This window comes from Oxyura jamaicensis, chromosome 5 (genome assembly GCF_011077185.1).
Source record: "Oxyura jamaicensis isolate SHBP4307 breed ruddy duck chromosome 5, BPBGC_Ojam_1.0, whole genome shotgun sequence".
NCBI lineage: Eukaryota > Metazoa > Chordata > Aves > Anseriformes > Anatidae > Oxyura > Oxyura jamaicensis.
The window spans coordinates 60,453,967-60,472,242 of NC_048897.1; the positions used below are offsets into that span (position 1 = coordinate 60,453,967).

The window sequence follows — 18,276 nt, forward strand, 5'->3', positions numbered from 1 at the left end:
AATATCAGATACTACTAAACCAAAGCCTTGGTCAGCAGTTGACGTAATGCTGTAAGCAGACTAAATTCTCTTTACTTCTGCTGAAGCAAGGAAGGAAAGCTGAGCTCATGTTTTGTTACCAAAACAGAATTTTTAGAATAGAAGTGAAAGGGCCAATTCAGCCCTTTTGAAAATCTGTGTAACCTCAAAATCATAGGCAGGTCCATGATGTAATTAACACAACTAGTATCACATTCTGGGGGTTGATTTATCAGGCATGCTTTGGGAATTACAAGTTAAAAACATGTCTGGCTGGAGGAACAGCACTACTGGTGCTCATTTGCAAAAGATCGGCATTTAGTTGCTAAAAAAAATCATTCTAAGTTTTTTAAATATAAGTAGAATTCTTCCAGTAATCATATTCTCCTTAGTTTCTTCCTTAGCCCAGTTTTTGGAACTGGAAACTGCTCAAGTCCATATATCTCAGACAGACTCATAAGCTGGGAAGAGAGTGTACCTAAAGCTGGAGAAAAAAAAAAAAAAAAAAAAAAAAAAAAAAAAAAAAAACACAACTCTGCCTGAAAAATCGCCTTTTCCAGTGAAGAACTGCTGCATTCTCCCTTCCTGGGGCCAAAAGGGACGCTCAATCAACTTGTAAAAGTCTGTTTTAGAAGAAACACAACAGCAAGTCTGCAAGCTATAACAGTGCAAAGTGGGCAAGCACAGTCCAGTTCCTGCTGCCTGAATCATTACAGCTCCCAGCCTTGGTTCAGCTTTCTTCCCATCAGCCACGACCATATGCTCTTCTATGCTGAAAAGTCACTCACATTTAATCCAGCTAGTTTATGCTATAAACACCTTTTGAAAAATTCATTGCATGCAGGATTTGCCATCCAGCCTCCCAATTCCTGAGGAATGCATGAAGAAACCTTACAAAATGGAAAGGTATCATCACCAAAGACAGAGGGGCATGTAACACAATCATGAAACATAAGCAGAATCAAGCTCAACAGCCCTCGCTTTCTAGTGTAACTAATACATCATTTATGATGGTTTGCTGTTAGCTGCAAGTTTTTACCTGAACACATTTTGTTTCAAAGGAAAGGCAAGATGATCAGCTGTTGCTAGACGTGCTTTATCTTTGGCTTCGTGCTAAGCAACAATATACAAGTATAGCAGCCCTCAAGCTCACCTCTTTTTTCAGGCCAGAAAACAAATTTCTTCTCTAGTTTGACTTATTCAACAAGATTGCAATTCTCTTTCAAAAGCCTCAAAGCTCTGGAAGGAGATTATTTTCTGTTTTTTTGTTTGTTTTTTGTTTTTTTTTTTTTTGGTGGAATCTTACTATCAGAAACAGTAAACTAGGGGAAAAGAGCAAACAAAAATAACACAACTGTGTTATTTAATCGAAGAAAAGAAGCTGTAAATCCAACGAAATTCTTGCTTTAAACTTACACTGCTTAATGTGCAAAAATATTCAGGGCTTCAGTCCTGCCAGGATCCCAGTCCAGCAAAGTACTTAAGGATGTTAATAGGAACCAAAATGAAAAACCTCACAGGTTTAAAATCTGACACCTGCTTAAGTGCTTTGCTACATTAGGACCAGCAACCTCAGCCCTTCTCAGCTAAGCTGCTTGTGAATCTTCACTGAAATTAGTTCCATTGTCCTTCAGTGCTTGCCTTCAACCTTTTCAACCACCCTGTGGTACGGAGCATGGGCCACCTGAGACTCAACTGGCACAGCTGCTGTTTTTTTCATTAAAATGCACTGAATAAAAGTGGTTACTAACCTTTCAACATAGCTCCTGAAGAAATTAAAGACAAACCTCGTACAGAAAGTTTCCGTAAGAAAATACTGAAAAGAACATGCCCCTTCTTGTGACTGCTTAGACTTGAAACCTTTCTCAGTGCCTGCTAGGAATGTCTGCACAGCACACCTACCTGAAGGGCCGTTGGGAAGCAGCAGCTCCTGGTAGCTCATTTGGAAGCGAGGCACTTTGCTGGACAGACGTGGTCTTCTGCTGAGAGCACCAGTCTGATTCTACCCCTGGTTCCCACACAGCCCCGTAAGTCACTGAAGCAAAACAGGAAGCCAGGAAGATATAGAGCATATGCTAAAGGCATTTTATTTATTTCATTGTGATTTGAGCATGTTCTTTGTCAAACAAAGAAAAGTTCTGCCTTGTTGAACTGTAGACTTGCATGTTACCTTCTACAAAACAAGAAATATTAAGTAGCAAAGGACTATTCTTCCCTTTCATTTGCCATTTAATCAGTAAACTATACAGAAGTTAAAAAACTTCCAGTCTATTTTATCCTCCATTGTGAGAACATAACTCTCAGTTAAAGACTATTAGACTAAATTGAATAACTCTAAGACAGGAAAATTTGGCCAAATCACTTTTTTTAGACTAATTAAATACCCACAGACTGTAGTTGGCAGTCTATTTCAAATGATAGAATGAGACACAGCAATATGCTGTACAGACTTCCACTGCTTTCATACTAGAAACAAAACGACCACGTCTTCATATATGTGTTGCAATGAAGAAATAGTACAAAAAAACATAGCTGACAGGCAAACAGTGGTCTTGAAAATGGCAATATAGATCCACACAGTAAAAAAAAAAGAGCACAAGTGGCAATGATCTTGTGAATAAGAAGTTGAGTACAGGACAATAATATTACAACTCAAATTCAGATGATAATTAGTTTATCATTTAGTAAAAAGAAAAACAAGGGATAGCAGATTAAAGCTGTTTTGCTTATATGAAACTTTGTCTTTTTCTTTACCAATACCCTAATGAATCTCTCCAGATACTGTCCCTTCTGGTAGCAAGGAGCGATAATGGCTCTGCGGCTGTCAGGAGGATAATGTTCTAACACACGAACCAGGTGTCAGCACACCAGGGTGTCGGCACAGGGGCTGACAAGCACCTGCCTCTTCATCATTCAGCCTTTTGATCCCCTGAAATATCGTCCTATGCAGGAATTATTTGCACAAACATGTATTTTGGACATCAAAACTGACAACTCACATGATCAGTAGGAAGCTATGTTACAAGGAAAAAGCATATGGAAGTATTTAAGTGTCTTCCTCCCTTTAAGTAATTTTTAAAAAACAGTTCAGCATGAGCCTTGCCTGAAAACCCAAGTATAAATAAATCTGCCACTGTCTGACAGAGAGAACCTCAAAAACTCCCTGGTTCTAGTACTAACCTACCACACCTGTTCCTCTTCACCCAGCAAGAAAAATACAAAACCGTAGGGTTTTTACACAGGCAATTCCCCATGTGTAAAGCAGGAATATATACTTCCCCTGTCACTTTGAAATCTCACGCACAGAACTGTTGAGGAATCCTTCAGTTGATCAGGTATCTCCCAACACAGTGAACCCATTAATCCATGAAACATCCCAGTATTTTTGCTCATGTGCTACACAGCCATGATGCTGAAATCCCACGTGTAGCCCTACCATACATAAAATCGATGATCTTTGTGGGTCACTTCTAACTTGAGACGTTCTATGATTCCTTTATCCACCCAACAAGAAGCATCTTTCATACCACTGGAAGGCACAGACCCTTCAAACAAGGGATGGCATTTCCGCTGCAGCAGCCAGCATAACAATGCTCAAAGAGAACTTCAGCCCACGCTCACATCCCAAAGGAGTGATAAGGACTCTCCAGAATAAATACAACAGTCCACACTTGTGGGCCTTATTTATCAAGTGACCTGCTGACTTGTCAGCACAAGCACTTCTTTTTATCACCAAAGGTTCATAGGACCAGAGAATATTATTTTGATACTGCAACATAAGAAAATTGTACTTCACACTTGATCTAATTTTATTATTGCTTACAATTTCTAGCAGCACTTTAAACTCTAGATTTTACTCTTCTGCAGTAGAGCTGTAATAGACTTCAGTACTATAAAAAGTGCTAGGCCTTTCTGTATGTACCTATCTTTAGCTTTCTTTTGACAATACTTTTTTTCCCATGCTGTAAGCACAGACTGCAGTATACCAATACAAATTTTGATCAGTGCTAATGGAAGAAAAACACTAAGTCCCTCAACAAAGGGTTCCTGTCAGCAGAGCTGACTTGCGTTTAAGTTTGGTCAACTGCTCAGCCTTCGAACAACCTCATGGAAGCCCCTTCTATCACTTCTATTATTTCAGAATAATATTTTATTGTGGGGGAAAAAAACTAAACATCTCACAAGTTCTCCCAGTGTTTGCTTGTATTTTACTTTATTCACAGGGTGGTTTTGATCCATTTGCACAGTATTTGAGGGCAACACTACAAAACAGTCCTCAGAGCCTGAGGGCGGCACACAGCCACTGCTGAAATAGAGCCACGACCCACTGTCTAGCTGCCTCTTCTTTCACAGGGCTATGAGAATGGGCAAAGCTACCTCTCTGGCTAGAGGTAATTCTCTCTCTTGCTCTGCAGACTCCATTAAAGGGAGCAGGATGCAGAGTGAGGCTTTGCTTATTCCTTACACAGTGTATTTGTACCAGGAGGCAGTAACCAACTTAATTAGGAACACCTTGAAGGTTTCTGTCCTGCCTGATACTGCAACCCTCTTCTGAGACAAGTGAGCTTACTGTAGAACTGATACACCAGGCGCTTTCACCCCTCAATAAATTTATGGAGCATAAAACCTTTCAGATAGTTCTAACAGAGGCTTTAAGAGTCCAAGAGAATTAAACAGATTACAGACATTTCTACAGAGCTAAATCTTCCTTCACTTTGAGTAAACAGATTCCTACCATGCAACCTCTTCATTATTTTTTCCATAACTTGTCTATTAACAGCCCATCCACCATATTTTTTTTTTACAAACGTATTGAGAAACCACTCCAGTTTAACTATTTTTCATATAAACATGATTCACTGTATAAACGAATTTGCAGAGCAATTCATTTGAATCTCCCTGATCTTCCCAAGCAGCACTAAAGCTATTATAAAATATAAGTTTTGAACAGAGCCCTGTTTTTCTCTCATTAATATTAGGCGGGCACACAGCACTAATGCACTATTAACACTGCCACCGAGACAAAGTACCTCACCGGCCCTTACGAGATCGGCATGGGTGGCTGCCTCATTTGACAGCAGAAGCCACGTAAGACACCATGTGTGGTCCTCGGGAGAGGAAGTCCTGGGCGGCAGCGCTGCTGCGGGAAGGGACTACAGCTTCCACGCCACCATGAGAGATGCAAGCATGAGCAAAGCCCCAGAGCAGACCAGGAGAAATATAAACATATCATGAAAACATCAAGGACATGGACAAGCAGATTAAACCCAAGACAGGCGTGTCCTGAACTGCAAAGAACTGAGCAGGAGACAAGACATCCTGAGTTAGACTGACTGCCACACAGCGGTCATGACCAGGCTTCAGGACTTGATTTCCTTGCTGCTTTTAGTCACTTATTTTCCAAATCAACACTCTTATTTAACAACAAATGCAGCTGATTCCACCTTTTATGTGGAACGGAGCAAGTGTTTACTAGCTGTCCCAAAGCTGTGAAAGGCTCTGTCATCGTAGAAAAAAAGGAAAGCAGAAGTCTTTGGCCACCCCAGTGTATCAAGCTATCACAGAGTAGGCACATAATTGTCATACCTTCATGCATCTGCTAACATTAAAAAATAGAGCAAAAAACAGTAATCTTGTACTACATTTGCATAACAACCTCTTAAACAACATCCCTATGCAAAGTTCATCTCTTATTAAAAAAAAAAAATGAGCTTGACAGACTATCTCTGCAAGAGTAGAAAGCTGTCAAACTTAAAAGGTTGCATTGTAGTTTTTCCCCACAGTTTTTGGCAAAAGAGGTTGACCGTAACTTTTCAACATCCCTAGTAATTCACTGTCAAAAGGCACAAGAATTTATAAACCTCTTGCGTAAGGTGATGTTAAAATTGCATCTATATTTACTGCAGATCTTACACATCTAAATCCATCAGTAAATATCCCTCAGTTTCCACAACACTGAAGCTGTCAGGAGCCCAGCGTATCAGAGATCAGGCAATGACGAAACCTCTGTCTTCCCACTTGCAATGTGTCATATGCAGATTGCGTATTGCCCGAAAGAATAAATAGCAAGTCCCCGACAAAAAGGCAAGGTAGGGATTTATTCTTGCTTTGCTTTTAGATACCACATATTTGAGTTTCTACTCTACAAATTCCAGAAAGCCAAAGAGCAACCCAGAACAAATACCAGCACAGCACAGTTTCTCCTGGTCTGGTACCGCCAATCTGCTGGTTTAGCACTTCCCGTAGGAAGACATCTCACTGCACAGCTGCTTTAACGTCAGTGTTTGTGGATACTGCCTACTAAGAATAAGATACCCATCCTTCTTGACTCCTGGATCCTGTTTTCATGCATGCCTATGACTATATGTGACCCAAGCATTATTTTTGCTAACAATTTAACCAATATTTACATTCCCACGTGCATGTATATGTTGCTTAAAAATGAACAGCTGATCCAAAGCCCTCCTAGGAAAGTCGTTACAGTATGTGCAATGAACCAAGTTCTCTCCTTAAGATGCTTATGATTATTTGGCTCCACAAAAGCAGATATCACACAACCCCCAAAACAGATTTCCCTACACTCCCCACACCACAGTATGTGATGCACCACAGCTATTTCCTCTTTCTGAGTGCGGACATAGTTGTGGTATCTCAGATAACACCACGAGCACTGGGAAATAGTGACTTTATACTTGGAAAAATGATAGTTTGCACAGTGATTGTAAACTATCATACACACTGGTTAAATAACTGCAAGACAGAACAAAGGCTGGCTCCAGTCTGAGGCAATTAAACTCCACAGCAATCAATTTTAAAAAAAAAAAAAAAAAACCTTGGTCACAAGTGTACTTTTTTGTTGTTGATGTTTTTACTGGAAACTGTGAAACAGCTCAGCCCTAGTGAACCAGAGATTAAGCTAAAATACAGGTCTCCCTTCTGCCAAGACTCCAGTCTGTGCCCTTTGTACTTCCTCTGGCTAGCTGGCACTTTCTGAGAAGAAGGGAAAGGGCATCAACTTGAAATTTTATTTCCAAAAGCAGCACCAGCCTACAGCCTGGTCAAAGGGAGGCAAGCATTGCTTTGCAGCCCTGGATCTGTTACAGAGTTTGTTTGGCATTTAAGATACGATCTCATCTGCACCGATGGGCACTTTGTTTAAGGAACCAAATCCATAATGAGCAATGAACAGATTGATCTGGCACATTAAATTTTTATTCATTATTTCTCCAAACTCTAGAGTTATAGTTGCTATTATTTAGTATATTTAATAACTAATAGAACATATGAGTTAATACAATCTGAAAGCTACAAGAATACTTTTACAGCACTGTGATGGGTCAGTTCCATTCTATGAGCTGCATTGTTCCCTCTTTAGTATCCATATCTCATTTGCTTTAAGCCAGATAACCCCATGCCCATTCCTGAAATTTCAGTTTGGAGGTGCCAGGGCTGGGAGAAGGGAGAGAACAACAGGAAGTATTTTAAAATTGGGAAAAAAATAATAAATAAAAGAAAATTAAAAAAAAAAAATCCTCTAACTACTACTTGAATATACTTTCAACAAAGAAAACTTGAGGCAGTGTGAAAAACTCTTTACATATTATCTTTTCATAAGACTTTTCTTCCCTGCCTAGCTCACTGTTCTTATTACTCAAAGAAATGAGTTCTAGCTGCTTACTGTTTCCCCTCTTTCACCTCTCCTTTCTGGCACACTGTATTTGCTTTTGAAAGGAATTGGGAATTTTGAGGGTTTCCGTACCTGGTGTGCAGGCTGTTACAGAGGTCTTTCATTAGGAGATTACATAAATGGTACTTGAAGCAATCATGGTGCAAAACAGAACAATTTATTCATGCGATAAGAATCACCTCATTTATTTTCCATAGAAATAGATCTGATTAATTTAATGTTTCTATTTTCAAAGCCCATTAAACTGCAGTCTGCCTTTGGCAAACGGTCCATGGATTCACAGTGCTAAACAAGCTTTTGTTTTGTTTATTGTAAGTTTTACTTACTATTATTTTGTGATGTAGCTTTTGCGCTAAGGTTTTGATCATAGCAAATAAAATTCCGCTGAAAATAGAAACAAACAACAAGATTGACATGAATTATTTCCCCTCCCTAACTGTGACAAAAAAAAAAATACAAGATTCAAGAAAAAGCTGAAATTATCTCATACAATGTACCGGTAGGTGCAAAAGCTGTCAACCAGGAGCATAAAGGCAAAAACCATGAAGGAGAGCTCAAGGTACAAAGAGCCTCATTAATCCCAAACTATTATCCTGTCCATCCTTTAGGCAGAATTGCCAGCCTCTCCATGGACATAGCTCCCAAAACAATCACCAGGTGTTCATGAAATAACTTCTGAAGTCTAAAAAAATACACGTTTTATAAGCGCTTTGTCTAGACAGCGTGTTTATCCATGGAAACCCCCAAGAAACTAAGAGGAGAAAAATATTCTTAAATTGAACAAGATTATCCAGATCACGTCCTGTCAGAAGGTCATTTCTCTGCATATTCTTGCAGCCAGAGAAGGAACACCAGGCCCTGAGCTCCGGCGCTGCTCCTGATCACCAGAGGGTGCGTGTCTGCTGTTCCCATAAAAGCAACAGGTGGAAAAAAAAATACAAAATAATATTTATAAAGTAATACTTAATATTTATTAAGTAAAATTGTTTCTAGAAAGGGATATGATTTTTATCCATCGCTAAAATAGAGCTTGCTTGTTTGTTTTTAAAAAGTAATTTCCTAAAAGTAATTAATTCAGCTACATTTTTACAAGGAAAGCAAGCTCATCTCTTCTCTCCAATAGTGCTGCATGAAAGTACACAATCTGTAGCACAGAGAGAGCATCCTTGCACCTTTGGCCTTCGTTTGGACAAGGAATTTGCTCTAATTGTTGTCCCCAGTGCAATAACCAGTGTTTCTTTCTGTCCTACTTCACAGAACCCAATCCTTACCCTGTTCATTTCAGTATGAAAATTAAGATGGTGGTAAGATTTCCACCCATCCTTCTGGAGTAATACAGACAATCCCAGAAGCAGCAGAAATGTAAATGATCAATTTGAGAGATTATTATTAACAGTCTCAAATTGTGCCAGGGTAGGTTTAGATTGAATATCAGGAAGAATTTCTTCACCAAGATGGCGGTCAAGAATTGGAACAGGCTGCCTGCCAAGGGAAGTGGTGGAGTCTCCCATCCCTGGAGGTGTTGAAGAGAGGTGTGAAGGTGGCACTAAGGGGCACTGCTTAGTGTCAGGACTCAGTAGGTCAGGTTGATGGTTGGACTTGGTGGTCTTGAAGGTATTTTCCAACCTAGATGATTCTATGATGCTATTCTATGATTATGACAATAATTGTGCAAATCCTTATTTTTGCTAGAGGTGAACAGATCCAATGTGAGACAGATCTTTGGATTAAATAAGCAGAGATTTTCCCTGTGCATAACTATTCCAAACACCTCAATTGCACACTTCTTAGGATTGCCGGGCAGGGGGAGCTTGGGTGCATTTTATAGGCAGGGACAGAAAGGGAAAGCAGATTTGCAGCCTTAGTGGGAGAAAACAGATTTATATACTCAGGAGAAGAGTACCAACTCGAAAGTACTTATTGGGGAATTTACAGGATCTGCTGTTTGACTGAAAACAGTGCAAGCTTTCACCTCTACTGGCTGTAGAGATCCCAACAAACACTTGGGAATGGGTTTTCCACTTTCATAGTAATTATGAGCCAAACTTTTTAATTTATTTTTTTTAAGAGTCCATTTATGTCTTTTTTTTGAGGGAAGAAAAAAAACAGGCATATACACCTCTACCTAGCTGAGCAGAACAAACAGTTAAAAGTTACCTCCATCTTCCAAAGCACAGAAAAACATGAATTAACACACATTCGCATCCCTAGTTCTTTGCTATAAAGCTTCACTTGCAGCTTGTAAGTGCAAGTGTAGATTCACACATAGTACATAAGCAAAACCACACATCAACAGTTTAACTTTCAAAGTTAAACAGATTCAAGGCATGCACAGTTCTCTCCAAAATCTACATTTCAGACATAGTTTTACTTCTACATTTGCAGACAACAACAAAAAAGAAAACTTAATGGACATTTTAACAAGAAATGTATTTAAGATTTATTCCAGTTTCAGAAAAGTGATTCTTTGGATTAAGTAAGCAGTGATTTCTTTGCCAAATCAGCAGATGTTGACTCTCCAGGTAGAGTTTATTTTATTTGGTGACAAATTTCTCAGCAGTCCTACCTCTTTGTGCAGGTGGCACTGCTGCAACAGTACAATTTGTACCGTCACATTTAGCGAGTGCTCTGGGTGCCTACTGACATCTCATTTCCAATGAACAAAGCAGGGGGAAGGAAATGCAGTCAAAGTTTCTAAACAACTTAATCCTCAACACATGGAGAAGAGAAAAGCACTTCTCCAGCCAGGAAAGCTTTCTCACAACTGATCGTAAAAAGCCTAGTTTGAATGATGAGAATAAGGTAGTATTCTGTCAAGAAAGTTGCAAACGTTTTAAATGAGATACAGACAGACTGGGTCTGCTGATGTTCTACATCTGCTCCTCTGAGGTATTTTGGTCATGTCCCAAATAGGGCCGTAAACCCAGATCTAGATCAGAGTGCTAAAGATGATAGCTTAAAAATATATATTTCATATATGGAGACTGTAAGACATTAAATCCTTATATCTAGGACAAACTTCTGCAATGGACTTACTATATGTAAATATGTGCCATATGATGCTTTGGCTTCCTGCCCTAGCACAGACTGTCACAGAAGGCACCAAGTAAATATATAGTTAAAGAGGAGTTTAAGTTTGTAAATCATAATTGGTTGAAATGATAACAAGCATTCAGTTACCCAGTTTCTGTATTCTTGGAACACACAGAATAAACTTTTCAAAATCTCATACAGGTGCCTTGCACCAATAGGAGGGAAAACTGCATTTTCCTAAATAGCAGCTATGTTAACATCCATGGGAAATGACATAGTTTAAACTTTTATCTCTGATAAAATTCAATCTATCTTTTGAATTTCAAGTTACTTACTTGCAAACATAACAGCAAACATAATACCACGTCTACCAATTAACTTCCACGTGATGTGGTCAAACCATAAGAGAATCTCCTAGGTTTCCCATAGGTTAACTTGGGAGTAATATAAGCTAAAAGATAGTTATTGCTTAAATATTTTACAGGCTGGTTAACTGTTTTTTGTTTTCTGTATGTTTGTGGAGTCTTAAATACGCACACGTATCTGAATAAATTCAGTTCTAGATTTCTTGAAAAATTAACTATTCATTTTTCTGTTATGTAGAATTTTGGCCCATTACCATGGCTTCTCTCTCGAGCATTGGATTAAATGAACTATTACTCCGGGCACTACAGGGCTGTTTTCTTGACAAGCCGCAGATTTGACCTGTTGTTGAAAAAGTCACCTATTCAAAGCCATGCAGCTTAGGGGCCGCAGAGTACTTTGTGTAGGGTATAGTTCAGTCATGGCCAGAAGATTTGGTGTTTGCTTGTTAGTTTTTTTTGTTTGTTTTTAAATGACTCTCTGACTCTGGATTTTTATTTATTTATTTTTCATTTAAGTTTTAAATGAACAAAAAAAAAAAAAAAAAAAAAAAAAAAACACTAATAAGTATCAGATTCACCAATCTATGTGAGTCACAGGCTTGGAAAGATATCCATCAGATACAGCCAAGCAGAAATCCAACACAAAACCTGGCAAATTTCTTTTGTGAGGCCCTGGAACAGGTTGCCCAGAGAAGCTGTGGATGTGATCCACAGCTGAAGCTGTGGATGAGATACTGGAGGTGTTCAAGGCCAGACTGGATAGGACTGGTGGCAGCTTGGCCTGGTGGGAGGTGTCCCTGACTGTGGCAGGGGGGTGGAACTGGGTGAGTTTTAAGGTCCCTTCCAACCCAAACCATTCTGTGGTTCTACAAATATCAAAGCAACAAAAAAGAAAAACAAGTATTCCTTGGTCATTATGGTAAATTCCAGTGCTGAACAGGCCTGAACGCAGAAAGATTCTGTGCTTTATGTTTTTAAGGCCTTTCCTGACCCACTGAGAGACAGTCACATAGAAGAGAGACATATCCCATCATAGACACGTGGTTTCCAAGCTCAAACTGATGGACACTTTACTGGAGACTTAACTAGATTTAAAAATAAATATCTTGAATCAATATTTTAGAGATTTCTGTTACTGCAAATACCTATTCTAGCACATAAACTGTGGGGCTAATTAAGGGGGACTTCAGCCCTGAGTCCCCAGCCTGTGCAGACCACAAGATGAGGACAAATTAAATGCCCAGAGGAACAACTAAAAGAGCTGCCCACCCCGCTGCTGCAGCCAGCAAGATGAAAGGCTGATCCCCAGCATAAAGCTAGAGCAGCCTCCTGTAAGCGACTTGCCAACCCTGGGCCTCTGCTAGCAAAGGCTCCTACCATACAGCGGTGACTCAAGAGAGGTTTGAAGATTTCACAGGGGATTGGGCATGGCGAGGAGGAAAAGAAGTACTGCTGCAGAGACACCCCCGAGCCACACCAAACAAGAAGCCTCAGCTGACCCAAGAGCCAAGCACCAAGTGCCAGCAAGAACGTCCCCAAGGGGCCTTACTGTGTGAGAGGGCTGTCATCGCAGCCTCCCTGCAAAGCCAGAGAGTGATGGCGCACACAGCCCTTGCAGACACATTTGGTATCTATTCTAACTCCACATATGGGGTTGGTTTCAGCTTTAAAAAAAAAAAAAAAAAAAATCACAGCAACAGAAGCATCTGTACTTACACATCCTCCAGGTTCAGGTTCACAAGAAAAAGATGTACCCTTCCTCCCACACACCAAAGCCAATGCCTTCTTTTGCTCTCTTAAATTGCTCTCCACAGAGGCAGCTGGTCAGCGATGGGTACTGATTTCACGCTTCTCAAACTCTGTTTAAAAACTGTGTACCATAAGCAGCTCAATTCAAACCCCAAGTAACAACTTCTGCACAAAAGGCACAAAGAAGGGCACCTTCCTCCAAACCCACTTTCAAACACTTTCCAAGCTGATTGGTGTAAAACTAACCCACCTGTACAAGGTGGTAGAGAAGCACAGGTTGTGCTCATAAGCACAAACAGCAGTGGGAGGGGAGCAATAAATAAACACAACAGAAACTATGGCAGAGAAAAGCTGTCTTGTTTGCAAGCAAGTTGATGGCAAAACTCCCAACAAGAAGCAGTACTATACCCTGTGTATAAAAAATAAAAAAAAAAAAAAAGAGAAATTTCCAACATATTCCTTATATAGACTATCCCTTATCTTAACAGAAATGCAAGAAAATTCATTGCGACCAGGCCCTGTGCTGTAACTCCCATCATATTTCAGTACAACAATAAATTTAAAAAAAAAAAAAAGAGGGAAAAGCCTTACATAACAGTTTTCATTCAAGACACTTAAATCTGTAGCGTCAAATCCATTTTATGCACTTTCAGTCACATAAAAGTAAAACCCTTTCCCCCAGAAGGAAACCGAAGATGGTAGATAAAGGCGATGTTTTCCACTGGCCCATTTAACAAATGAAACATTTACTTTCTGTTTGGTGTAAAGTGACAGCCAGCTTATTAGAGCTGACACTGATCCTCCCGAGAGGATTTCAGTAAGCAAGTCACACAGGTGAAGGTCAAAGCAGCAAGGGAATTAAATGAAGAGAGGAAGGAATTGGCTTCCTCTTAAGGACAGAAATTAGCTAACAAAAAAGCTGTTACTTACAGGGCCCCCTCTGGTTGGAAATACAGCAGCTGCAAAATGCTCTTTTCTCTAGAAATGCCTCCAAGCCAATTTCTGAATTTATTTTTTTTTAGACCTGTCTCCTTTCTAGCCACCAGCTCTCACCTGCAGGAAGGAAACCATGAATGGATGCTTTGGTGCCATGTCCCTGCCTGACTTACACAGCACCAAAGGCAACACCTATAGTAGTTGTGCTTAGGCATCACGCATCGCTTTTTACATATATGAGAAGGATAATTAATGCTTTTTAAATAAATAATAAGACAAATGTAGCCTTGCTCTCAGTGAGTTTTAACTCCCCCACAAGGCACGCACGGCTGGCTGGAGGGAGCTGAACGTGTGCTCTGGCTGTACTTGGCAGAGCTTCGCTGCTCCAGGTGAATTAAAAGTTTAGCCAAGAGACCATCTGTTTTCACCCAGGTAATTTGGTTAATTAACAAAGAGTGACATAGGGCAGGTGTATTATCCCCATGTGTCACAACTGCCCCAGCAAAATAAGAATCAGAAATCCAGCTTTCAAACCAGTCCTAGCAGATTTGAGGTGGTTTGCCAGACTATCACTTTTTTGTTTGGCAACACCACTTTATTATGCTAATGAGATCAGTACAGGAGTGCCTGGGTGTCTAAGGTACACTCAGAAACACGCACATCAGAAAGATGAGATCTGAGAAATTTGGCATAGTTGTGAAGTTTTGCGGAGTCCCACATCTTTTCATCTTTTCTACTGTAGTTTCAATCCTGACACTCTGGATAATATCCTAAGCTTGACCACATCTCCATCAAAGATCCTGAGGAGCAGGTATACGTGATCAAACTTGAATTAGCTCTAAATTTCTATGAAATACTGTAGAAGAAAGCTGCTTGCATACCATTCACACGTAACACAGAGGACCTATTCAAATAAGCAGGCTGAGACAGATATGAACTAATAACTAGCTCTAGCTCTAATCTTTTTTAAAGGTCACAAGCTGACTAAAGTGTTTTCAATATATTTTAAAGTATTGGTCTACCCCACATCTTGCAGATGTCCTTGTCCCTGTGCCTGGGACCCAGCACGAGGTGCTTTCCCTCCCTGCAGAGCTTCACCTGCAGGAGAGGAGTTCAGGCTTTCCCAGGCCTTTCTTTTTTTGACTCTCACATCTGCAGCATGGGCATCTTTCACCAGCCCACCTGCATCCTGATGACCTACGTAGTTCAGAGAGACTCGTCCAGCAGTCAGGAAGACAGCACAGGTACTCACCAGCTGAGTTTCCTTTTAGATAGCACCACCACCTAGGACACTGTTAGGGAACCCTGTAAAGGGCTACGACCCCCTACAGCACAGGGTATCCCCATATGGACCAGTGCCACCCATTTTATAGCCCGTTAAGACCGGATTGCCACCTGGGGAGGTGACTGGGGAATGAAGAATGAGTTAATTGGGCCAGGTACACAGGAGGCGAAAGAAAGTTGGCACGTGGTTGCTCCCACTAGTCTAGCTGTTTGCACTGGTAGTAAACCTTGCACTCCTAGACCACATTTGCTTTCTGGGCCCAAGAAAAATACATGCTTTTTTCTGTGTTCATTCATTCAGTACGAAGACTGGTATGTAACGCATGGGGAAGAAAAAAAAGAAAAAAAGAAAAAAAGAAAAAAAAAAAAAAAAAAGCTTTCTGTGGCTGCACCCTCCTGTATGTGCCTCTCCAGCACTTTTATTCAGGCCTATGGTATTTCCTCTTTCATCACTGTTTCTGCCAGAAATGACACATGAAGTATTTGGAATTCAAAAACCTAAACAAAAAGGTGAAAAATGAACAAACACAATAGCACACAATGGAGTGATGGTTGTAAAGAGAACAAGAGCAATGTCTGTGTCCTGTGGCTTTTGGAAAATGAAAAAAAAAAATATGTCAGCCAAAAAGTGACTGCCAATAAATAGTAATATTCTTCATTAGATATTGTATGTCTTAACCCCATTTCCTTCAATGCTTTATTACACAGTTTACCTTGTATGACACCACTGGAGAATTAAAGCCACCCCAAAGACTATGAGTGTATAAAAAAAAAAAAAAAAAAAAAAAAAATTTTTGATTTCATCTTTACCGAAGAGGAGGAAACAAACTACTGAGGACAGTAAAGTGTTCAAAATGTGTGATCAGTTTTTCAGCCTTCCAAGTATCCTCCTTACATACAATCACACAGATCTACCAAATTCATAAAATACTTAATTTTTGTCACCTCCTAGAGGTGCAGCACAATTTCAAGCTCCAACGCAGTGTGCAGGTTTGTTGGTCGGATTTTCAACAAGAAAATTAAAGCCAAACTGTCAAAGGACTAGAGTACTGCAACACGAAACTGCAAAGATTTTTTGAGTGAATATTATACTTCTGTGTCAGCCAATTCCAGTGATACCCATCACACATATTCACCCATATGCACACATCTTCAAATTATAAAACCCCGAATATGGTTGTTGCTAGCCAGTGTACTTATATTCTGAAAATTAAAATAGATTTTATCTTATTCTAGCATCTATCAGACTTGACTTTAAACCACATGCTTCACTTAGGTAAAGAGCAGAGGGAAAGAAAAAGCAGGAAATACAAATATTTTCATGAAAATGGCCCTATTTTAGGAGGAACCTGGTACAACTGTCTTTACAGTGCCAACATACTTCCATACTCCATCTGCCTGTGAACCACTTTAAACAAAAAGCACAGATATACCATTACAGCTTTTTTTCAGTCAGTCTGTAGAAATTGCCAGATGTGCAACCAAGAAAAAGTATCTATCCCAGTAACAGCTTTCCCTTTCCAAGAGGAAATATTTGCATCAGTATAAGCAAGTTTTAGGAATACAGAAATAAGTGCCTAAGGGTTGAGCTATGATCATTTTCCACTGACTTCAGAGATAGGACCGCTTACATAAGATGAAGATAGGGTTCAAAATAAAGTAGTGAGATAGAAATTTATCCAAAGATACTGAAACACAAGTCCTGAACAGCAGAAGGAAGCATTCTGAAAAAGTATGTTATCACTAGACATTCACCTCCTTTTTCAGATTTGAAGCATAGAAAAATTCCATTTCAAAATGCATTGACAGAAAAAGTTGCTCAGCTGCCTAAACACCACATTTGCACACTCACTGCTCTTGCAGAGTGTCAGTATGGATCTAATCTCACAGACAAATCAGAAGACTATGGACAAATACTATCACCCAACAATAATTACCATTTGTTCTCATTTTCCTTCTGTATACACCGACAAATATGTTTCTTCTGCTTTTTCAGCTGAAGCAGCCAATTACCTGCTGTGCTTTGTAAGCTCCCATCCACACTCCCCAGGAAATGGATAATGCGCTGTGCTGCCCTGTGGGGAGAGCACACTCGGATGCAAAATAATTCTGAACTTACTCAAGTAAAGTCTCTCCGCTGCATTCGCAGGCTGAGCTATGTGTTAACCATATTTATTCACCACTGAAAGACTATATTTTACAGTCATAACCCTGGCAAATACTGTGCATTTAAATAATTCTACTTATACTCAGTCACACAAAGGGGTTTATTCTTCTAGCACAGCTGTACACAAAAGAATAGAGTGCCATTTGAAATCAAAACTCCTGAAGTTACTACTTACCAGCTTGTGATTATATATTCAGTAAACCCGATGAGCTGAAAAGATTTAGTTGCAGAAGACAAAAGTTGCAAAAAAAAAAGCAGGCAAAGTTAACAAAAATGAAGGGAAACTAGCATAAATCCTCTCTTCATTCATCTACTTAAATATTCCTGAAGACTAAAAGGACCTTAAAGAAAGTGCTCTCAGCAAAGACTACATCCTCTTGTCAGTCAAACCCTGCATAGTTTCAGCTAGGCATCCGTCCAAAAAGACATGGAATTATTCTATTTTTGTCTCCCACTGCAAGTGGAAACATTTTTACAGATCTGTGGTGAGGATTTCAATTTTTGTAGTGGTCAGCTAGTAGAGGAATGTAATTAAAGACCCTGTTAAAAGTATGACTATCCACAAAAGAGGAACTGGATAAATTTGGAGGTAAATAACAATTACATTCCATTACAGTCCGATACAGAAGCACAATAAAAACTTGCAGTGAGGTTAAATATCCAGATGTGGTTTACTGGAAGAAAGTTGTAAAAAACTTTGTTTTAAATAGCATTGCTGTCAGAAATAATGGGACAACAACACATTTTCAAAAATTGTAGGTTTATCTTTTTTAATGAAATCATTTTAGTATTAAATATTAATGATTCTGTGTAGAAAGCTAAACATTTGTTTTACCACCCATGTTATGCCTGGTATGTTACTGTTTTTATTCAACACAGGTGTTTCCTTAGAAGTACTTCACATTTTGCCTACTGCTGACTTATAAAACAAACCTTATAAACCTCTGGCTTCTAAAGTATGGAAAGACCTTGGAAATATGTCTCCTTTCTGTTGCATTTGACTTTTTCTCTCTGTTATATCAATAAGAAAGTATGTT

The 18,276-nt window shown here is 39.5% G+C and overlaps 1 protein-coding gene across 4 annotated transcripts in view; it reads right to left on the reverse strand.

The window, feature by feature from the left end:
* INSC (INSC spindle orientation adaptor protein) overlaps positions 1-17,566 on the reverse strand; it is a 128,152-nt gene extending 110,586 nt beyond the window's left edge. Inside the window, exons 1-2 of one of the 4 annotated variants that reach the window (XM_035328677.1) lie at positions 12,975-13,071; positions 12,820-12,888 (exon numbers count right to left, since the gene is read on the reverse strand). The gene's annotated coding sequence lies outside the window, so the exon portion shown is untranslated. Of the gene's footprint in view, positions 1-12,819; positions 12,889-12,974; positions 13,072-17,085; positions 17,145-17,414 lie in introns of those variants that run through there. The other 3 variants (XM_035328672.1, XM_035328675.1, XM_035328674.1) reach the window with 3 other exon arrangements.
* Between the last annotated feature and the right edge of the window lie 710 nt (positions 17,567-18,276).